We start from the raw sequence: 24,268 nt of genomic DNA on the forward strand, positions 1-24,268 counted from the left end.
GAAGAAGGAAGGAAGGAAGGAAGGAAGGAAGGAAGGAAGGAAGGAAGGAAGGAAGGAAGGAAGGAAGGAAGGAAGGAAGGAAGGAAGGAAGGAAGGAAGGAAGGAAGGAAGGAAGGAAGGAAGGAAGGAAGGAAGGAAGGAAGGAAGGAAGGAAGGAAGGAAGGAAGGAAGGAAGGAAGGAAGGAAGGAGGGAACAGCTGAACAAAGCCAAACAAAAGCAGCCAAATAACCCAATCAGGCCAAATAAATGCTAAGCCTCACAGCCTCCTTGCTTATTGAATTATTTCATCGGCCAAAATGTTCTCTTCTGCCACTACTCCAGCGCAGGGCAGGCAGCTAATGCCACCATGCAAATATTTAAAGGTGAGATTTGCAGAACTGTTCCTTGCTGAAGCGTTCTGATTCAATTACACTGTCGGCAGCCACGGCTTCATCGCCAGACAACCACACTTCCCCCCCCCCCCCCCAATGTTTTATTTCTCCCTCATTACATGAATTGATTTATGGTCCTTGGGCTTGGATCTCTTGATTTTTATTTTTTTTTCATTCCTTTATTTTATTGTAGGTTCTTTCTGGAGATATTTATTTATTTGTCTCTAAGTCACCAAGCCTGGGGAAAAAAAAACAAACAACAGAAATAGCTGAACACATTTCCCACCCCCCCACCCCCTTCACACCCAGAGCTGTTTGTGCAGTTTGAAAGGCAAAAAAAAACCCCAAACCACCGACCCCAAAGAATTTGTTTCTGATCCCTGTAGCAATCAGTAAATTCCCTTAAGCATCAGATGTCGTTATCTGCATCTGAGGTGGTTTATCAACGGGGAGAAGGGAGCTGCAAAGTGAGGAAATGCTGAGGTTTTCAAAAGGGACCGCTGAATTTGTGGGGAGAACTTCACAGAGGCCTCTCCCCTCCTCCCCACCCCAGTCTGATTTGCAGTGATCCAATCAATCCTCACTGAATATTAAATCTGGGCATTGCTCCAGGGAGTTTGCTGATTCCTACACTTGCTCCCACGTAGAGAGCCGCGTGTCAACAGCTTCAGCTGACTGCTGAGCCCCCCATGGCAGTTTGGACCCCTGCTATCCACACAGCTGAACCATCTCTTTCCAAGCCCATGGGGAGAAGGGAGGGGGGTGGGGGGAAAGTCGACTGAAGTTTATCAGATGGCTTCTGTCTCTGAAGAGCTCAGATTCTGGGAGAGTGTGAACCTGACACACTCTGAACCTGCATGGCTGCCAGGTGCCCATCAAATCACTCTGCCTCTCCTCCTCTAGCAACAGGGCAAGGAAGAGAAAATGCAAGGGAAAGCCATTGGGTCAAGGTGACAGGAGTAAGGCCACTCACAAAGGCTTCCCTTCACTTGGGGAAATTAACTTCATTTCTTGCCAAAAGAAATGCTTCAAACCTTGCCAGTGCTTAAGAGGCATTTGGGCACAAGTTTTAACTTGTCATGATCTTCCCCTTTCCCCTTTGCCCTTCCCCTTCTTTATTCTTTCCCTTTCCCATCTTCCCTTTCCCTTTCCCATCTTTCCTTCCCCTTCCTTTCACTTGCCCTTGCTCTTTCTCATTCCCCTTCCCCTTCCTTACCCTTGCCCTTTCCCATTTTCCCTTCCCTTTCCTTGCCCTTGTCCTTTCCCATTTTCCCTTCTCCTTCTCCCTTCCTTTCACTTGCCCTTTCCCATTTTTCCTTCTCCTTCCCCCTTCCTTAACCTTGCCCTTGCCCATTTCCCCTTCCCCTTCCCTTTCCCATTCCCCTTCCCATTCTCTTTCCCTTGCCCTTGCCCTTGCCCTTTCCTTCCCTTTTCCTTTGCCCTTTCCCATTTTCCCTTTCCCTTTCCATCCTGCCCTTTCCCATTTTCCCTTCCCCTTCCCCTTTTCTCATTTTCCCTTTCCCTTTCCATCCTTCCCTTTCCCATTTTCCCTTCCCCTTCCCCTTTTCTCATTTTCCCTTTCCCTTTCCATCCTTCCCTTTCCCATTTTCCCTTCCCCTTCCCCTTTTCTCATTTTCCCTTCCCCTTCCTTAACATTGCCCTTTCCCTTGCCCATTTCCACTTCCCCTTCCCATTCCCTTTCCCTTTCTCATTTTCCCTTGCCCTTTCCCTCCTTCCCTTTCCTATTTTCCCTTCTCCTTCCCCTTCCCCCTTCCCCTTTCCCAATCCCATTTTCCCTTTCCCTTTCCCATTTTCCCTTCCCCTCCTTATGCTAACAAAAAGAGCTCAACACCCCATCTCCCCCCAGCCTCCTTTCAGGGAGCTGTGTAGAGATCTCCCACTCTTTCAGTTGAGTCATTCCTTCTAACTGGTATCACACCACCCCTTGCAAGCTTAGCTGTCAGGAGTTTAATGAGATGTTTAAAGAAGAGTTTCCTACATTGCAGCAGACAAAGTTGGGGTAGGGTCTGCTCTCCTGACCAAGAGAGAGACACCAGCCATTAGCAGGAGGAGCCTGACTGAGCTGCAAGCCTAATTGAAAGCTCCTGTTAGGAATTGTGACAAGGGCTCTTTGCAGAGTAGACACAATTAATACATAAATCTCTTCCTTGCCCCCAGGAAAATATTTTACACCCATCTCTCTCTCTCCTTAATTGGCTCCTCCAGCCATCCCCTTTCATTTGATGAAATAAAAGACAGGGAAATTGATTAGTTATTTTGTCTGTCACCCCTGGGTCCTGCCCTACATACATCTGCATGGAAGCTCTTGCAAATCCAAGCAGGACTTCTGCTAATGTTGCTGTTGGAGCAGTGCCCAGGACAAGTCATGACAGGCAAGCCACAGAATCCCAGGATGGGCTGGGCTGGAAGGGACCTCCAAAGCTCATCCATTCCAACCCCCTCTGCACTCAGCAGGGACATCCTCCCTGGGTACTGGTTGATAGTAGGCTGAGTGTGAGCCAGCAGTGTGCCCAGGTGGCCAAGAAGGCCAATAGCATCCTGGCCTGCATCAGGAAGAGTGTGGCCAGCAGGAACAGGGAGGTCATTCTGCACTGTGCTCAGCACTGCTGAGGCCACACCTTGAGCCTTGTGTCCAGTTCTGGGCCCCTCAGTTTAGGAAAGATGTTGAGTTGCTGAAAGGTATCCAGAGAAGGGCAAGAAAGCTGGGGAGGGGTCTGGAGCACAGCCCTGTGAGGAGAGGCTGAGGGAGCTGGGGTTGCTTAGCCTGCAGAAGAGGAGGCTCAGGGGAGACCTTCTTGCTGTCTGCAACTCCCTGAAGGGAGGTTGTAGCCAGGTGGGGGTTGGTCTCTTCTGCCAGGCAAGCAGCCCCAGAACAAGAGGGCACAGTCTCAAGCTGTGCCAGGGGAGGTTTAGGCTGGAGGTGAGGAAGAAATTCTTCCCCTCAGGAGAGCTTGGCCATTGGAATGTGCTGCCCAGGGAGTCACTGTCCCTGGAGGTGTTTAGGAGGAGATTGGATGGGGTGCTTGGTGCCATGGTTTAGTTGATTAGGTGGTATTGGGTGATAGGTTGGACTCAATGATCTCGAAGGTCTCTTCCAACCTGGTCTATTCTATTCTATTCTATTCTATTCTATTCTATTCTATTCTATTCTATTCTATTCTATTCTATTCTATTCTATTCTATTCTATTCTATTCTTTCTACCCTACCCTACCCTACCCTATCCTACCCTATCCTATCCTATCCTACCCTATCCTACCCTATCCTATCCTATCCTATCCTATCCTATCCTATCCTATCCTATCCTATCCTATCCTATCCTATCCTATCCTATCCTATCCTATCCCATCCCATCCTATCCCATCCCATCCTATCCTATCCCTTCTCAGTCCTTTGAAACCCCTCCTTGAGCCTAGCAGGGAGAGGTTAAATCATTGCATCATTAATAATTAAAGCAGGCTAAATGGGGGGAGATGCTGAGAGAGTGCAGACATCTTCGTCAGGACAATGAGACAATTTTCTTCTCCATGAGAACAGGAAGATAGCTCTGTCTGCTCCCATGTTGGACCATTCATCACTGTTACACTGATGAATTCATTCTGCTGACAATACTTGGCCTGCATAATGAAAAGCTCCCTGAGTTAAGCTTGATGGTCACGGCAGAACGCTTGAATTTCCTCCTAATTACAGGAGAGCTGATGTTGAGGATCCAGTGCTGGGCTACTCCATAGAATCATAGGATTGTTAGGGTTGGAAGGGACCTCAGTGATCATCCAGTCCCAACCCCCCTGCCATGGGCAGGGACACCTCACACTACAGCAGGTTGCTCACAGCCACATCCAGCCTGGCCTTCAAAACCTCCAGGGATGAGGCTTCCACCACCTCCCTGGGCAACCTGTGCCAGTCTCTCACCACCCTCATGGGGAAGAACTTCTTCCTAACATCCAATCTCAATCTACTCACTTCTAGTTTTGCTCCATTCCCATCACTCCCTGACACCCTCAAAAGTCCCTCCCCAGCTTTCTTGTAGCCCCCTTCAGATCCTGGAAGGCCACAATTAGGTCTCCTTGGAGCCTTCTCTTCTCCAGACTGAACAACCCCAAATCCCTCAATCTGTCCTCATAGCAGAGCAGCTCCATGCCCCTGCTCATCCTCCTGGACCTTTTCTGGACACCTTCCAGCACCTCCAGATCCTTCCAGCTCATTTTTCTCTCTGTTTCCTCCATTCTGTCTGCTGGGAGTGTTTAGTGTGGAGAAGAGGAGGCTGAGGGGAGACCTCTTTGCTGTCTACAGCTGCCTGAGTGGATACTGGAGTGAGGAAAGGGTTGGAGTGAGGAAGGGGTTGGAGTGAGGAAAGGGTTGGAGTGAGGAAAGGGTTGGAGTGAGGAAGGGGTTGGACTCTGCTCCCCAGTCTCAGGTGATAGCAGGAGAGGAAGTGACCTAGAATTGTGCCAGGGGAGAGTTAGGTTGGAGAGGAGGAATAATTTCTTCGCTGCCAGAGTGGTCAGGGACTGGCAGAGGCTGCCCAGGAAGGTGGTGGAGTCCCCATCCCTGGAGGTGTTCCAGAAAGCTGTGGCCATGACACTTTGTTTGGTGGCCATGGTGGGGCTGGGTTGCTGGTTGGACTGGATGACCTTGGAGGCCTTTTCCAACCTTAACATTTGTCTGATAATATTTACAGCCCTTGGTCTGCAGCTCTCTTCATCTTGGAATCATAGAATTAATAAGGTTGGGAAAGACCTCAGAGATCATCAAGTCCAACCTGGCACCCAAGACCTCATGACTACTAAACCATGGCACCAAGTGCCACATCCAATCCCCTCTTGAGCATACAGAATCACAGAATGCGTTGGGTTGGATTGAAAGGCACCTTATCATGTAGTTCATGTAGTCATGGATCATGTAGTTCATGTAGTCATGGATCATGTAGTTCCAAGCCCTTTGCCATGGGCAGAGACAACCACTAGACTAGTTGCTCAGAGCCCCATCCAAACCCCCTTTGAGCACTGCCAGGCTTGCAGCCTCCACAGCTTCCCTGGGCAAGCTGTGCCAGTGCCTCACCACCCTCATGGCAAAGAATCTCCTCCTAATGTCCAACCTAAATGTAGCTTCTTCCATTTCCCCTCATCCTGTCTCTCCATGCCTGTGCAAAACATCCCCCTCCAGCTCTTCTGCAGCTCCCCTCAGCTATGGGAAGGCTGCCCCGAGCTCTTCCCAGAGCCTTCTCCAGGCTGAACCTTCACCAACCACTGCCCTTAGCTACTTGATCAGAGCTCCCTGGAAATCAGGCATTTTGCTGCAGCTTTGCTAGACAGCATTTGATCACTTACACCAAGCTCATCACTTCTCCACAGAGCAGAACTCAGAAGTCCTTTTCCCTCCCCCCCCTCCTTTTTTTCCCCCCTTTCTTTTGGGTGAAGTCAACACTTGAGCAGAAGTGCTAACCATTTGATTTGAGGGGATGATAAATAGGTTTACACAGCCAACCAGTGTTTCATTCCAGAAGACACAATTGGGTTAGCTCATTTGGCTTGCTGATGAGCATCAGCTGCCTGCTTTTAGCCCTGCCTTCAACTCACTGACAGGCAGGAGGGAAGCACTTCCCCCCCCCCAAGAAAAGGACATTAATTTATGAGTTGAAGATGACAGGAGAGAGGTAATTGGCCACAACTTGAGTGAGCCCTAAATTAACTGCTCAGTTAAGTTTGCCTCTGTGTGAATTTGCCTTTCCCTTCCCTGTGCTTTTCTGTCCTGCACTGCAGAACCCTTTCAGGACTCAGCTTTGTCTCTTTGGGAGCAGCAAATGGTGACTCCACTGCAATTAGGAGTTGTCTTAAGGAGCTTAGTTTTAATCCATGCAGCACATTTACAGAGCTCCTAAAAGTGAAGACTTAGAAGAAAGCAGATCAGGTTATGAGGAGAATCTCAATAAAGCCAAGTGCAAGGCCCTGCATTGAGCTTGGGCCAATCCTCCAGGCTGGAGGATGATGAGACTGAGAGCAGCCCTGCAGAGAAGGGCTTGGTGGGTGCTGGTGGATGAGAAGCTGGACAGGAGGCAGTTTATGGTTTCATGGAGCTGATCATAGAATCAATAAGGTTGGAAAAGACCACAAGGTTGGAAAAGATCATCAAGTCCAACCTGTCACCCAACACCTCATGACTACTAAACCATGGAACCAAGTGCCTCGTCCAGGCTCTTCCTAAACACCTCCAGGGATGGGGACTCCACCACCTCCCTGGGCAGCACATTCCAATGGCCAAGCTCTCTTGCTGGGAAGAACTTTCTTGTCACCTCCAGCCTAAACCTCCCCTGGTGCAGCTTGAGGCTGTGTCCTCTTGTTCTGGTGCTGCTTGCCTGGCAGAAGAGACCAACCCCCCACCTGGCTACAACCTCCCTTCAGGGAGTTGGAGACAGCAAGAAGGTCTCCCCTGAGCCTCCTCTTCTCCAGGCTAAGCAACCCCAGCTCCCTCAGCCTCTCCTCACAGGGCTGTGCTCCAGACCCCTCCCCAGCTTTCTTGCCCTTCTCTGGACACCTTCCAGCAACTCAATATCTTTCCTAACCTGAGGGGCCCAGAACTGGACCCAGGACTCAAGGTGTGGCCTAAGCAGTGCTGAGCACAGGGCACAATGACCTCCCTGCTCCAGCTGATGTTCCCTCTCACTGCTGACAATGAAAAAGGAATTTCAGCAGGTGGTCACTTCTTGTTGCTGTTGGTCACATCATTGCTGATCCAGGTCAGGATGCTGCTGGCCCTTAAGCTGAAGAAGAAGATGCTCAGGGCAGACCTTCTTGCTGTCTACTACTCCCTGAAGGGAGGTTGTAGCCAGGTGGGGGTTGGTCTCTTCTGCCAGGCAAGCAGCACCAGAACAAGACGACACAGTCTCAAGCTGTGCCAGGGGAAGTTTAGGCTGGAGGTGAGGAGAAAGTTCTTCCCAGAGAGAGCTGTTGGCCATTGGAATGTGCTGCCCGGGGAGGTGGTGGAGTCCCCATCCCTGGAGGTGTTCAGGAAGAGACTGTATATGGCACTTGGTGCCATGGTTTAGTAGTCATGAGGTCTGTGGTGACAGGTTGGACTTGGTGATCTTTGAGGCCTCTTCCAACCTTGGTGATTCAGTGATTCTCTGAAGCATTCCCTGCCTGTGCCTGACCCAAATGCACACAGGTGCCATGTTTTCATCTGGGGGACTGATCCCATGCAGCCCTTTGAAAAGCCCTTTTGCATCTTTTAAGCACTTACCAGAAGATTCACTCAGAGAGCCAGCAGGCTGCTGTTACATTCCAGTGCAATGACACAGGGAGGTTTCCTAGAAAACCCTCCTCTCCTACCCTCACTTTCCTCCTGATCTCAGGATAAAATCCACTCACAGGCTGAGACTCTCAAAATCAGCATTCCTCTTCTCCTCCAACCTCATTTATTTGGAAGAATTAGCTCTTTGGGAATTGTTTTTCCTGGGTGTATTTTCACATAGTGTGTTTTAAAAGCTCCTTTCAGCAGAGAGCATGGAAATAATCTCTGCCCTTTTTTAATCCCTGCTGTGCACGGTAACCTGAAAATTGAAACCCATTCAGACCTCTTATCTGCAGTTTGCTGCTGTGTGCCACCATCACTGACCTCACCTATCTCATCCTTTGAAGCTGTGCCATAATTCTCTCTCAGGACAATAGCATCAAGCCTCAGACCTGGGTGTAGCTACAGCGGTAATTAACCTGCCTGCAACCTCCCCTCTCAATTTTAAGGCACTGAATCTTTTCAGTTGGAAAAGACCTTAAAGATTGGGAAGTCCAACCAGCAACCCAACCCCACCATGGCCAACAAACCCCTGTGCCGTGGCCACAGGTTTCTGGAACACCTCCAGGGATGAGGACTCCACCACCTCCCTGGGCAGCCTCTGCCAGTCTCTGACCACTCTGGCAGCAAAGAAATCTTTCCTCCTCTCATAGAATCAGCAAGGTTGGAAAGGACCTCAGAGATCATCAAGTCCAACCTGTCACCCAGCATCTCCTGACTAACTAAACCATGGCATCAAGTGCTACATCCAATCCCCTCTTGAACTGGGATGTGGGGAGGGGTTAGGGTTAGCCCTCTTCTCCAGACTCTTCTCCACCTTTGTTGCCCTTCTCTGGCCCTGCTCCGGCCCTCAGTGTCCTTCTTGGAGAGAGGGCCCAGAACTCAACCCAACACTCAATCATAGAATTGTTAGGGTTGGAAGGGACCTCAAGGATCATCTAGTTTCAACCCCCTCTGCCATGGGCAGGGACTCCTCACACTGTGTCCCCCTGCAGTGCCCAGTCCAGAGGCACAATCACTTCTCGTTGATGCTGGTCACATCATTGTTGATCCAGGTCAGGATGCTGCTGGCCTTGAAGCTGAAGAAGAGGAGGCTCAGGGGAGACCTTCTTGCTCTCTCCGACTCCCTGAAGGGAGATTGTAGCCAGGAGGGGGTTGGTCTCTTCTCCCAGACAAGCAGCACCAGAACAAGAGGACACAATCTCAAGCTGTGCCAGAGGAGGTTTAGGCTGGAGGTGAGGAAGAAGTTCTTCCCAGCAAGAGAGATTGGCCATTGGAATGTGCTGCCCAGGGAGGTGGTGGAGTCCCCATCCCTGGAGGTGTTTAGGAAGAGCCTGGCTGAGGCACTTGGTGCCATGGTTTAGTTGATTAGATGGTGCTGGGTGATAGGTTGGACTTGATGATCTCAAAGGTATTTTCCAACCTGGTTAATTCTATTCTATTCTATTCTATTCTATTCTATTCTATTCTATTCTATTCTATTCTATTCTATTCTATTCTATTCTATTCTATTCTATTCCGTTCAGTTCCGTTCCGTTCCATTCCATTCCATTCCATTCCATTCCATTCCATTCCATTCCATTCCATTCCATTCCATTCCATTCCATTCCATTCCATTCTTCTATTCTATTCTAATTAATTTTACCAGAGGTTCCCATGAAATGAGAGCCAGGAGAAAGAATAAAGCTTCAATCTGTCATTTCCATAGTTTGGATGAGCCTTAAGCTCAGAATAATCATGAGTAACAGCAGTCAGGTGGTAGGTTCAGCGATGTTTGCAGTGAAAACCCTTCCAGGCTGCTGCCCTGAAGCTGGAGCCAGGCATCTTCTGAAAATGAAAGGAAACTAAGAGAAGACAGAGTGGAGCTTGATGTGCAGTGATGTGCTGCTGTCATATGTCCTTACAGAGAATGACAGGGGTTTTGCTGTGCAGTTTAGGGGGAAATAAAATGTATGCTGACACACCAGCGGTCATTTCCTCTTGGCTTGTCAAATTCTGACTTCAAAACTCATAGAGTCATACATTGGGTTGGATTGGAAGGGGCCTTAAAGATCATCCAGTACCAACCTGCTACCATGGGCAGGGACACCTCCCACCAGCCCAGGTTGCTCAAGGACTCCTCCAAGCTGGCCTTGAACACCTCCAGGGAGGGGACATCCACAGCCTCCCTGGGCAGCCTGTGCCAGTGTCTGCCTACTCTAATCCTAATCTCCAGTCTCAGTCTTCCCTCTTCCAGCTCAAAGCCATTCTCCCTCATCCTGTCACTCCAAGCCCTTGTCAAAAGTCCTTCACAGCTTTCTTATAGCTCTTCTTCAGGTACTGGAAGGCTGCTCTAAGGTTTCCCTGGATCCTCCTCTTCACCAGGCTGCACAGCCTCAACTCTCCCAGCTTGTCTCCACAGGGGAGATCTCCAGCCCTCTGATCATCTTTGTGGCCTCCTCTGGACTCTCTCCAGCAGCTCCAGGTCCCTCTTGTGCTGGGGGCCCCAGAGCTGGAGGCAGTGCTGCAGGTGGGGTCTGAGCAGAGCAGAACAAGAGGGGCAGAATCCCCTCCCTGTGCTGCTGCTCTCCCTGCTCTGGATGCAGCTCAGCACACAGCTGCCTGCTGGGCTGCCAGGGACCATTGCTGGCTCCTGGGGACTTTGTCACCACCTGACACCCCCAAGGCCTTCTCCTCCAGGCTGCTCTCAGCCGTTCTCCACCCAGCCTGGCTTTGTGCTTGGAATTGCCCCAACCCAGGGCTAGGACCTTGCCCTTGGCCTTGTTGAACTCCATCAGGGTGTCTTGAGCCAACCTCTGCAGCCTGTCCAAGTCCTTCTGGACACCATCCCTTTCCTCCAGCACCTCAACCACACCACAGAGCTTGGTGTCATGCCCCAAACCACTGCAGACATGTTAGAAGAGAGACAACCCTAGGGATGGTTAAAAAAACCACCCCACAACCACAAAACAAACAACTTAGGTACAAGTTCTGAGCGCAACTCAGGCAAGGGCAAACTGGAGAGAGAAGAACTTGGCTGCTTTTTATCTCATGGGTACCCCCAAGGCCTTCTCTTGCAGGCTGCTCTCAGCCACTCCTCACCCAGCCTGGCTTTGTGCTTGGGCTTGCCCTGCCCCAGCTGCAGAAGTGTTATCACTAACCCCTGGCGAGGGTCTCTAAGATTTGAACCCTAAGCTTATCTCATTGCTGTGCAAGGTGGAAATGGAGCTTTGAACAACTCAGTTTGCATTGTACACAGAGGGATCCTTCAGAGGAGATGATTCTGGGCTCCTTTATTTTGAGTCTTGTTTGGTTTTGTTTGTTGCTTGGTTGGTGTGGGTTTGGTGTGTTTTAGAAGAGAGACAACCCTAGGGATGGTTAAAAAACCCCACAACCACAAAACAAACAACTTAGGTACAAGTTCTGAGTGCAACTCAGGCAAGGGCAAACTGGAGAGAGGAAAACTTGGCTGCTTTTTTATCTCATGGAGAAGCAAACAACTTGTTCTGCCGCAAATCAATGCCTATTGATTTCTAAAAGGCCTAAGCATGGCACAACCCTTACAGACAGCAGCGCTGTGCCCTGATTCCTCTGCTGGTCATGCCTCTATACTCATTTGTATGAAGACCCCACTGCCACAAACTGCATTTCCCTCCCTGCATGCCCTTCAGCAAGCAGTCACCTCAGCCCTTCCTCAGAGACTCTGAGCTGACTGCAGGGTTGCAGCAGGTTTAGGGGTAAAACTTCAGCAGCAAGATTGAGACTCATCTTCAATCCCCTTCCTCCAGCCTGTTCTTATTGCCAGTGAGGATCTCAAAATGCATCTCTGTCTCTATTTCTCCCTCTCTCATCTCTCTCTCTCTTTATCTCTCTCACCTCACTCTCTCTCTAACCTCTGTCATCTCTATCTATTTCTATCTCTATTTCTATCTATTTCTATTTCTATCTCCATCAAAATTTTTCTCTCTCTCACCTCTCTCTCTCTAATCTCTATCATCTCTATCTCTATTTCTATCTCCAACTCTCTCTATCTCCTCTCTCTTTAATCTCTATCATCTCCATCTCTATCATCTCTCTCTTTCTATCTCTCTATACCTCTGTCTCTATCACCTCTCTCTCTAATCTCTATCACCTTTCTATTTCTATCTCTATTTCTATCTATTTCTATCTCCATCAAAATTTGTCTCTCTTTCTAATCTCTATCATCTCTATCTCTATTTCTATCTCCATCTCTCTATCTCTATCTCCTCTCTCTCTTTAATCGTTATCATATCTCTCTCTCCTTCTCCATCTATATCATCTCTCTATATATATATCTATTACCTCTCTCTCTAACCTCTATCATCTCTCTATCTCTATCTCTATTTCTATCTCCATCTCTCTATCTCTATCTCCTCTCTCTCTTTAATCTCTATCATATCTCTCTCTCTCTCATTCTCCATCTCTATCATCTCTCTCTCTATATAGCTCTATCTCCTCTCTCTCTCTAACCTCTATCATCTCTATCTCTATTTCTATCTCCATCTCTCTATTTATCTCTATCTCCTCTCTCTCTTTAATCTCTATCATCTCTCTCTCTCCTTCTCCATCTCTATCATCTCTATCTCTATTTCTATCTCCATCTCTCTATCTCTATCTCCTCTCTCTTTAATCTCTATCATCTCTATCTCTACCTCCATCTCTCTATTTATCTCTATCTCCTCTCTCTCTTTAATCTCTATCATCTCTCTCTCTCCTTCTCCATCTCTATCATCTCTATCTCTATTTCTACCTCCATCTCTCTATCTATCTCTATCTCCTCTCTCTCTTTAATCTCTATCATATCTCTCTCTCTCCTTCTCCATCTCTATAATCTCTCTCTATATATATCTCTTTCACCTCTCTCTCTCTAACCTCTATCATCTCTCTCTCTATCTCTGTTTCTATCTCCATCTCTCTCTCTCTCCCTACCATCTCTCTCTCTTTCTATCTCTATCTCTCCATCTATATCTCTCTATCTCTATCTCTATCTCTCTCTTTCATGTCTCTCTAATCTCTATTATCTCTATCTCTATTTCTATCTCCATCTCTCTATCTCTCTATCTCTCTATCATCTCCATCTCTAAATTTATATATATATATATATATAATATAAATCTCTTTATGGCTTTCTTTCCATATTTAAGTGGATCTTTACATCTATAAAATAGATCTATTTATATATATATATATATATATATATATATATATATATATATATATATATATATATATATATATATTTCTATGTATATGTAAGAACAGATCTTTCCACAGACCTCTTTATATATATTTCTATCTCTCTCTCTAAAAACATATCCCCTGTTAGAGGGGAAAGGGTCTTTGACTAGGGCTGGGAGGGTCAGGACAAGGGGCAATGGTTTTTAGCTGGAAGACTGCAGAGACTGGAGATGAGGCAGAAATTCTTCCCAGTGAGGCTGGGGAGACACTGGAACAGGTTGCCCAAGGAGGTTGTGGCTGCCTCCTGCCTGTAGGTGCTCAAGACCAGCTTGGAGGAGTCCTTGAGCAACCTGGGCTAATGGGAGATGTCCCTGCCCATGGCAGGGGTCTTGGAGCTAGATGATCTTAAGGTCCCTTCCAGCCCCAACTCTCCCAGCCTGTCCCCACAGGGGAGGTTCTTCATCCCTCTGATCATCTTTGTGACCCTGCTCTGGACCTGCTCCAGGAGTGTCATATCCTTCCTGTTTTGGATGAATGAGTCCAGAAAGATAATAAAAGTGATGGAGAGGTACAATCAATTTTGTGTTTTGAATTTGATTTTGTTTTCCTTTTCCAACCTGCTCCTCCTTTCCAGCCTCAGCTGAGCACAAGCCTTCATCCACTCCAAAAGTGACATGGGAGCTCTATACAGCTTCCTTCTGTATCCTTTCGAGATGATTATTTGTCCTTTTGCCAAGGCTCACAGGATCAAATACAGCACAGAGAGGGCAACATCAAAGCTACCTGCAAACCATTTCAGCAGCCTCATTGCTTAATGTAAGAAATGGCTGGGGCTCGTAAGCCAGCTTTTAATTTGGGAGAACAATTAGGCTGATGGCTGGCTGAGGAAAAAGTCCTCTCTGGGATTTTGGACAGGCAAATAAGATGCTTCAAGTGCTCTTGAATGTACAAATACCATGCAGGTTACAGGCTTGCTGCAAGAGTGGTCAGGGACTGGCAGAGGCTGCCCAGGGAGGTGGTGGAGTCCCCATCCCTGGAGGGGTTCCAGAAAGCTGTGGCCATGGCACTTGGGGCCATGGTTTGGTGGCCATGGTGGGGTTGGGTTGGTGATTGGACCTCATGATCTTGGAGATCATTTCCAACCAAAGCAACTCTATGATTCCATGGTTTTGTCTTACAAAATCCTATGCTCAGTGATCCCCAGTGAAAACCTTGGAGCTACCTGGGATCACATCAGGCTGTGTCACTCATTATCTCCTCCTGCCTCTCAGAGTAGGTTTTCCCAGGATGTCTCAGAACAGAATTCAGGAGGTTTTTCAAGGTCTGTCTGCTGAAAGGTGGTGATGAAGAGAGGTCTAAGTTCATCTGCTGAGAGAGGAGTGATTCACTGTTATCAGATTTCATGAGGCTTCAAAAGTGGTTTGAGATCAGCAATTTAGTATCCAACACCATCTAATCAACTAAACCATGGCACCAAGTGCCTCATCCAGGCTCTTCCTAAACACCTCCAGGGATGGGGACTCCATCACCTCCCTGGGCAGCACATTCCAATGGCCAAGCTCTCTTGCTGGGAAGAACTTCTTCCTAACCTCCAGCCTGAACCTCCCCTGGCACAACTTGAGACTGTGTCCTCTTGTTTTGGTGCTGCTTGCCTGGGAGAAGACACCAACCCCCTCCTGGCTACAACCTCCCTTCAGGGAGTTGGAGACAGCAAGAAGGTCTCCCCTGAGCCTCCTCTTCTCCAGGCTAAGCAACCCCAGCTCCCTCAGCCTCTCCTCACAGGGCTGTGCTCAAGGCCTCTCCCCAGCCTTGTTGCCCTTCTCTGGACACGTTCAAGAGTCTCAATGTCCTTCTTAAACTGAGGGGCCCAGAACTGGACACAGGACTCAAGGTGTGGCCTAACCAGTGCTGAGCACAGGGCACAATGACTTCTCTGCTCCTGCTGGCCACACTGTTCCCGATGCAGACCTCGAGGATGCCATTAGCCTTCTTGGCCACCTGGGCACATTGCTGGCTCATGTTCAGCTGGCTGTCAATCAGCACCTCCAGGTCCCTCTCAGCCACTCTGACCCCAGCCTGTAGCACTGCCTGGGGTTGTTGTGGCCAATGTGCAGAACTTGGCACTTGGATGTGTTCAGTCTCCTGCCCTTGGACTCTGCCCATCTGCCCAGCCTGTCATGAGGTTGGAAGGGACCTTCCAAGATCACCCACCCAACCCCCTATTTGATTTAGGCTGTATCTGTGTGTGGGTGTGTGTAATTCAATCTAGGAAGCTTTGTAGTTCTAATTAGAGGGACCTTTAATAAATCATGCTGAAAATTGGCTGCTGATGAAGTACTATTAAAAATCATAGGGCCTATGCTTGAGATTCATCACAATGGTGCTAATAAATCCCCCAAATGCTGGGTTGTGTAGCCCAGATAGTCACTCATGGTGGTTGGACTTGATGATCTCAGAGGTCTTTTTGCAGCCTTAATGATTCTCTGACTCCACCACCTCCCTGGGCAGCACATTCCAATGGCTAACAACCATCTCTATGAAGAATTTTCTCCTCACCTCCAGCCTAAACTTCCCCTGGCACAGCTTGAGACTGTGTCCTCTTGTTCTGGTGCTGGGTGCCTGGCAGAAGACACCAACCCCCACCTGGCTACAGCCTCCCTTCAGGGAGTTGTAGACAGCAAGAAGGTCTGCCCTGAGCCTCCTCTTCTCCAGGCTAAGCAACCCCAGCTCCCTCAGCCTCTCCTCATAGGGCTTGTGTTCCAAACACTTCACCAACTTTGTTGTCCTTCTCTGGACACCTTCCAGCAACTCAACATCTTGCCTAACCTAAGGGGCCCAGAACTGGACACAGGACTCAAGGTGTGGCCTAACCAGTGCAGAGCACAGGGCACAATGACTTCCCTGCTCCTGCTGGCCACACTCTTCCTGATGCAGGCCAGGATGCCATTGGCCCTCTTGGCCATCTGGGCACACTGCAGGCTCATGTTCAGCCTACTCTCAACCAGCACCCCCAGGTCCCTCCCTGCCTGGCTGCTCTCAGCCACTCTGACCCCAGCCTGTAGCACTGCCTGGGGTTGTTGTGGCCAATGTGCAGCACCTGGCACTTGGATGTGTTCAATCTCACGCAGGGCATAATATTTAACCTAAAAAATGTTGAAGCAAGATTTCCAAAGGCTAGGAGCTGGATCTGCAGGGCTTCTTGCTTCAAAGGTCAGCACGTGTCTGCAGAGCCAGCAGCCCAGCCTAACAGAAACCAGCAGTGAGGATGTCATATTCCTGTGCTAATGAACATTGGTGGCTGCTAACCACTGACAAAGACCTCAGAATAGGAACCAATTAGTAAGTCGTTAGCACTGTAAGGCACGACTTTAACCTGCCTGTGGGAAAGGCAAACCAGGGACAATGTTGTGTCATTGGAGGTGGCACTACACAGCAACCCCAGAGAGAGAAATGGAGCTGCTGGTGTAGGTCCAGAGCGTGGCCACAAAGGTGTTCAGGGGGATAGAGAAGACAGGCTGAAAGAATTGGTTGTGTTCAGCCTGAAGAGAAAGCTCCAGGGAGACCTTAGAGCTGCAGTTCAATATCTGCAGGGCTGAAGAGGAACTGCTCAGAAGGGGCTGTGGGGATAGGGTGAGGGGCACTGCTTTGGAACTGGAGCAGGGCAGGGTTAGGTTGGACATCAGGAAGAAATTCTGCACAGTGAGGGAGGGTAGACACTGTAAGAGGCTGCCCAGGGAGGTGGTTGAGGCTCCATCCCTGCAGACATTCAATATCATATTCAAAGTGTCCCTGTGCAGCCTGCTCTGGCTGGAGGCATCCCTGCTGCCTGCAGGGGGTTGGACAAGATGAGCTTGGAGGGTACCTTCCAACCCTTCTGAATTCCTTCCTTCTGAATTCCTTCCTTCCCTTGTTTCTTATTTATTAGGGTAACAACAGCCATGATTCTCACTTCAGCAGTGAGTTATGCTCATTTAGAGGAGTCCTTGCTTGTGAAAGCTGCATTGAGCATCTCACCTGAACACACAATCCAACAGATCTGCTTAGTAGTGCATGAAAAGAAATCAACTGCCAATCAGGTCTTCATTTATTTATCTAGGAGTCCTGCTCCTCCAGGAAACAGGAACCCCCAGAGGTCCTTCATTTCTCTTCCAATTTGCTCCTGGTTCTTTTGACATGAATATTAGCAGGAGCTCTGGGTGTGTATAAATAAATGAACAGTTTTAAGCTGTAAAATTTATGATGCAGCATTAAAAAAAAACAACCCAGAAAAATTCCCTGTATCTAAACCTTTCATTTCAATTATTATATTATATTATATTAGCTACCTCAGTGTAGCTTAAGAGGGAAAGGGAAAGGGAAAGGGAAAGGGAAAGGGAAAGGGAAAGGGAAAGGGAAAGGGAAAGGGAAAGGGAAAGGGAAAGGGAAAGGGAAAGGGAAAGAGAAAGAGAAAGAGAAAGAGAAAGAGAAAGAGAAAGAGAAAGAGAAAGAGAAAGAGAAAGAGAGAGAGAAAGAAAGGGAGAGCGAGAGGGAAAGGGAAAGGGAGAGGGAGAGGGAGAGGGAGAGGGAGAGAAACAGGGAAAGAAAGAGAAAGGAAAAGAGAGAGAAAGAGAAAGAGAATGAGAGAAAGGAGAAGGAGAAGGAGAAGGAGAAGGAGAAGGAGAAGGAGAAGGAGAAGGAGAAGGAGAAGGAGAAGGAGAAGGAGAAGGAGAAGGAGAAGGAGAAGGAGAAGGAGAAGGAGAAGGAGAAGGAAGAGGAGGAAGAGGAGGGAGAGGAGGAAGAGGAGGAAGAGGAGGAAGACAAGAAGAAAGGCAAGGAGAAATAGAAATAGAAAGAAATAGAAATAGAAATAGAAATAGAAATAGAAATAGAAATAGAAATAGAAATAGAAATAGAAATAGAAATAGAAATAGAATGAGAAATAAGAGAAAGAGAAAGAGAAAGGAGAAAGAGAAAATGACAAGGAGGAATAGAATAGAATAGAATAGAATAGAATAGAATAGAATAGAATAGAATAGAATAGAATAGAATAGAATAGAGGGAGAAAGAAAGAAAAAGGGAAAATAAAGAGGAATAGGGAAAGGCAATGGAAAAGGAAACAGAAAAAGAAAAGGAAACTAAAAAGAAAAAGGAAGGGGGAGGGAGGAAAGAAGGAAAGAAAAAAGCTCCTAGCCTGTATCTGTCCCATGTCTGCTCTCAGGGCCAGCAGCTGATGTGCTGTGTAGAGGGAAGGGAAGTGAGGTGACTGCACGGCAGAGCAGCAGCGCCGGGCGCCCCAGGCTGCCGGACACCTGCTCAGCGCTAGCACCCTGGGAGCCGGCGGGAGGGCAAGGCTGAAGCTGCAGCCGGGGAGCTGCTGCCGCTGTCTCCTCATCTAAAGACAACAGGCAGTTAGAAAGCACGCCAGGGGTTGGTTTGTTAGGTCAGAAGCGACACAAACTCCTGCTCAGTGACAAAAAGAGCTGCGCTGCTGAAGCTGCGGGGGGCTGGGCGGGCTGCTCGGTTCTTTATTGCTGTCTGTCTCCTTGTCACCGTTCCTCCTGCTGCTGGTGGTGGTTTCTGGTCTCCCTGATCTGGATTCCAGGCACTTTATTTTTTGTTGGGCGTTTTTTGTTTTCCACTGGTGTCTTTATTGAGCTTTTGTAGGCAGCAATCACAGCCCTTGCTTTCTTATCTAGCCCTGCAGGATAGCTGTGTTCTCTCACTCCATCTGCCATCAGCCTCTCTCAGGTAATAAATGAGAGAGCTGATGAGCACTCTGCCTGCCTCCCTCAGGTGCTGTGACTCACCCTCCCGGTTGGAATTTTGGTGTGGTGTGGGTTGTTTTTTTTTTCTGTCCTTCAGGAATCCTGGCTTCTAGTGCTTTCCTCCTCCTTCCTCTCTGCTGCACCAATGAATAGCCAAAAGCAAACCACAGGACCATCTGCTTGCTCTGTAGACCAGAAAAGCACCACCCCCAATTACAAAAAGGAAAGAAATGAAAGTAATTCACTCTGATTGGATCTTGATGCTTTAACAGTCCTATAGTCTGCTTCTGCAATCATAGACCAGACTAGACTAGACTAGACTAGACTAGAATTGAATTGAATTGAATTCATAGAACAAAATAGAATAGAATCAATAAGGTTGGAAAAGACCTCAGAGATCATCAAGTCCAACCTGTCACCCAACACCTCATGACTACTAAACCATGGCACCAAGTGTCACATCCAATCCCCTCTTGAACACCTCCAGGGACTGTGACTCCACCACCCCCCTGGGCAGCCCACTCCAATGCCTAACAACTCTCTGAATTGAATTGAATTGAATTGAATTGAATTGAATTGAATTGAATTGAATTGAATTGAATTGAATTGAATTGAATTGAACTGAACTGAATTGAATTGAAATTAATTCAATTGAATTGACCAGGTTGGAAAAGGTCTTTGAGATCATCAAATCCAACCTATCACCCAACACCATCTAATCAACTCAACCATGGTACCAAGTGCCTCATCCAGTCTCCTCCTAAACACTTCCAGGGATGGTGACTCCACCACCTCTCCAGGCAGCACATTCCAATGGCCAACAACTCTCTCTGGGAAGAATTTTCTCCTCATCTCCAGCCTAAACTTCCCCTGGCACAGTTTGAGACTGTGTCCTCTTGTTCTGGTGCTGCTTGCCTGGGAGAAGAAACCAACCCCCTCCTGGCTACAACCTCCCTTCAGGGAGTTGGAGAGAGCAAGAAGGTCTCCCCTGAGCCTCCTCTTCTCCAGACTAAGCAACCCCAGCTCCCTTAGCCTCTCCTCACAGGGCTTGTGATAATAACAGTTGTTAGGGTTGGAAGGGACCCCAAGGCTCACCTAGTTCCAGCCCCCCTGCCAGGGACAAAGAAAGGGAAACAGGGGAGAAATAGAGAGCAAGCGAGAGTTATTATTTATCATTGTCATTCTCCAAGCATAAAGGAACCTGAAAAGGGGCAAGAAAAAGCAGAACCTGAAATAATCTAAGGTGTGGTTTCTAGTTTGGCACTTTTCCTCCAGGGCAGAAAGCTGCAGGGCCATCTGGAAGTGACTCCTGGACCATGCACCAGCACAGGTGAGGGGTTGGCCTGCTGGAGAGGAGCTCCACACCGTGAAGCTACCCCTCCCCCTAAAAAAATCAGCTGGAAAAGCTGAAGCAGTGAGAACAGACATCAAATGAAGGCTACCCAGCTTCAAAGGCTGAAGGTGATGGCACAGCTCAATGGGGGTTCCTTTCCTTCTTACAGGGTCGATGACAGAAGTCAAGGTTTCCCTCTGCCTCAGCTCCCTGCTGTGTGGTAGCTGCAGGGAGTCCCTGGGGAATTGCATGAAGGAATTTCCACGGCACAAGGAAAGTCCTGGGGCTTTAAGTTGTTGAAGGTGAGTCTCTGATGGGGTGTGGGAAGAGGAAAGGCTCTGCTCTGCTCTCACAAAGGCAGAAGCAGCTTCTTTTAGTCCTCGCTGAAACTCTGCAGGGTCCTGCGGCACACTGTAGGCAAAAGTCTGAGGAATGAAGCCCTGAAAACCCCATCCCTAAATGTGAACAAATTGCTGGGGGAAAGGGACCATGGGGAAATCACAGAATCAGAGAATTGCCTTTGTGGGAAAAGACCTCTGAGATCATCCAGTCTGAACCTTAACCTGAGCACCATGGCCACTAAACCCTGTCCCAGGGTGTCCTGCCCACAGGTTTCCTCACCACCTCCAGGGATGGGGACACCACCACCTCCCTGGGCAGCCTGCTCCAACAGATTTATTCACCTTGCATTTTCTTTTGTCACAAAGGAGCCTCTGACAGGAAATAACTCCCACTGCTCTAACTTCCTCGAGTCATACCATCAGAGAATGGTTTGGGGTGGAAGAGACCTCCAAAGCTCATCCAGTCCAACCCCCCTGCAGTCAGCAGGGACATCCTCCACTAGGGCAGGTTGCTCAGAGCCCTCTCCAGCCTCACCTTGAGTATATCCAGAGATGGGACCTCAACACCTCCCTGGGCAACCTGTTGCAGTGTTCCAGCACCCTCCTGGTGCAGAATTTATTCCTCATATCCAGTTACAATCAAAACTGCTCTTCTCTAACTTCAAACCCTTGTCCCTGGTCCTGACCCTGCAGGCCTTTGCAAACAGTCCCTCTGCAGCCTTCTTGTAGCCCCTTCAGATACTGGAAGGCTGTTCTAAGGTGTCCTTTCAGCCTTCTCTTCTCCAGGCTGAGCACCCCCAGCTCCCTCAGCCTGTCCTCACAGCAGAGGTATTCCAGCCCCCTGATCATCTCCATGGCCCTCTCTGGACCTGCTCCATCAGATCCATGGCCTTCCTGTGTTGAGGGCTCCAGAGCTGAATGAAATACTCTATCAGAGGGCACAGCAGAGCAGAGGGACAGGATCCCCTCTCTCCATCTCTGGCCACCCTGCTTTAGCTGCAGCCCAGGCTGCCATTGGCCTTCTGAGCTGCCAGTGCCCATTGCTGGCTCCTGTCCAGCTTCTTGCCCCCCTAGAGCCCCAAGTCCCAATCAGTTCTTTGTGAAGCATTCTCATAAATATTTGGAAATGAGAAAAAAAAAAAAAAGTCAAAAATTGCTGAAACCTTTTTATTCCCCCCCAAAACAGAATAGAATTCACCAGGTAGGAAAAGACCTCAGAGATCATCAAGTCCAACCTATCACCCAACACCATCTATTCAACTAAACCATGGCACCAGGTGCCTCATCCAGGCTCTTCCTAAACACCTCCAGGGATGGGGACTGCACCACCTCCCTGGGCAGCACATTCCAATGGCCAATCTCTCTTGCTGGGAAGAACTTCTTCCTAACATCCAGCCTGAAACACCCTTGGCACAGCTTGAGAATGTGACCTCTTGTTAGACTAGGATAGGATAGGATAGGATAGGATAGGATAGGATAGGATAGGATAGGATAGGATAGGATAAGGATAGGATAGGATAGACCAGACCAGGTTGGAAGAGACCTTCAAGATCATCAAGTCCAACCTATCATGCAACACCACACAACTAACTAAACCAAGCACCCCATCCAGTCTCCTCCTGAACGCCTCCAGGGATGGTGACTCCACCACCTCTCCAGGCAGCACATTCCAATGGGGCAATCTCTCTCTGTGTAAAACTTCCTCCTAACCTTCAGCCTAAACCTCCCCTGGCACAGTTTGAGACTGTGTCCTCTCGTTCTGGTGCTGGCTGCCTGGGAGAAGAGACCAACCCCCACCTGGCTACAACCTCCCTTCAGTTAGTTGCAGACAGCAAGAAGGTCTCCCTGAGCCTCCTCTTCTCCAGGCTAAGCAACCCCAGCTCCCTCAGCCTCTCCTCACAGGGCTGTGCTCCACACCCCTCCCCAGCTTTCTTGCCCTTCTCTGGACACCTTCCAGCAACTCAACATCTTGCCTAAACTGAGGGGCCCAGAACTGGACACAGGACTCAAGGTGTGGCCCAACCAGTGCTGAGCACAGGGGCACAATGACCTCCCTGCTCCTGCTGGCCACACTCTTCCTGATGCAGGCCAGGATGTCATTGGCCTTCTTGGCCGCCTGGGCACACTGCTGCCTCATCTTCAGGCCTACTCACAACCAGTATCCCCAGGTCCCTTTCTGCCTGGCTGCTCTCAGCCACTCTGACCCCAGCCTGTAGCACTGCCTGGGGTTGTTGTGGTCAATGTGCAGAACCTGGCACTTGGGACTTGTTGAATGCCATCCTGTTGGACTCTGCCCATCTGTCCAGCCTGGCAAGGTTCCTCTGCAGAGCTCTCCAACCCTCTAACAGATGAACTCCTGCCCCCAGCTTGCTGTCATCTGCAAACTTACTGCTGATGGACTCAACCCCCTAATCCAGATCATCAATAAGATATTGAACAGGCTGGGGCCCAGCACTGATCCTTGGGGCACACCACTGGTGCCTGGCTGCCAGCTGGCTGTGGGCACCATTCTCCACCACTCTCTGGGCTCAGCCTCCAGCCAGTTCCTAACCCAGCTCAGAGTGCTGCTGTCCAAGCCAGGGGCTGACAGCTTGGCCAGAAGTTTGCTGTGGGGGATGGTGTCAAAGGCCTTGCTGAAGTCCAGTACAGATTTCTTCAGCTACAAACGAGGGCCAGAAACCCAATCCTTGAGCACTGCAGCACCATGGATTTAAACATTAAAGGCTCCCTGGAATAATCTCTTCTGCTGACTTAATAGAACTAAATAATAAATGAATATTTACAGAATGGTTTAGACTCTTCCTAAAGGTAAACCATGCCCCAGTGCTGATGCAGCTGAGATACCAGAAAGCAAAGCTGCCCCTGAATCTCGTTACAGCCTTCATGGAGGGCTGACTATGAACAATGAGCCTCAGCCTGAAGCTTCTATTTCCAACCTCTGTGGCTTGTCAGTGACTTGGAAATCATTATTGGGTCACGTTTTTGGCCAAACTCTCCCAGGTCGACATTAAAAGCCCCGTCATAAATGCTTCAGATGATCAAAAAGAGGCAAGGAAAATGGAATTTTTGATTCTGTGCAAATCAAAAGAAGGAGTTTTTTAATGCACTCAGCTGGCCAACAAATGCTGCATTTTAAATCAGAGGGTTTGCAGGCTTGTGCCTTGCTGGAGCCACGACAGACCTCTCCCTGGAAGCTGAAATTCAAATCAATCTGCACATGAAAGGCTTCATTTGCCACCCTACAATGTCTCTCAGTAGCATTCTTAGGACTAGGATTCCATTCAGGAGAGGGAAAGGGACCTGGGGGTCCTGGTGGACAGAAGGATGCTCAAGAGCCAGCAATTTGCCCTTGTGGCCAAGAAGGCTAAGGGCAGCCTGGGTGGATTAGAAGTGCTGTGGGGTGTACATTGAAAGAGGTTCTCCTGCCCCTCTACTCGTCCCTGTTGAGGAGTATTGCATCAAGTTCTGGGCTCCTCAGGTCAAGCAGGACCTCAGGGAACTGCTTAAGAGAGTCCAGAGCAGAGCCACAGAGCTGCTGCAGGCAGTGGAACATCTGCCTGTGAGGCCAGGCTGAGGGAGCTGGGGCTTGGAGCAGAGGAGCCTGAGGGCTGCCCTCATTGCTGGGGTTAAAGACATGCAGGGCTGGAGCCAGGCTCTGCTCAGGGGTGTCCAAGCACAGCACAAGGGGCAAGGGCTGCAAGCTGGAGCAGAGGAGGTGCCAGGGGAACAGAAGGGAAAACTTTGTCACTGTGAGGGTGCTGAGGGCCCGGAGCAGGCTGCGCAGAGGTTGTGGAGTCTGCCTCTGTGGAGACTTTCCAAACCCTCCTGGCTGTGTTCTGTGTGCCCTGCTCTATGTGCTCCTGCTCTGGCAGGGAGGTTAGGATGGATGATCTTTGAAGGTCCCTTCCTTTCATTCAGGAGTGAGTCTTGAGCAACCTGGTCAAAGTAGAAGGTGGTTTGGCAGTGGGGTTGGAACTAAGTGATCTCGAAG

Source organism: Melanerpes formicivorus, unplaced genomic scaffold (genome assembly GCF_026170545.1).
Source record: "Melanerpes formicivorus ecotype bairdi unplaced genomic scaffold, bMelFor1.0.p_v2 SCAF_26, whole genome shotgun sequence".
In the NCBI taxonomy this organism is placed as follows: domain Eukaryota; kingdom Metazoa; phylum Chordata; class Aves; order Piciformes; family Picidae; genus Melanerpes; species Melanerpes formicivorus.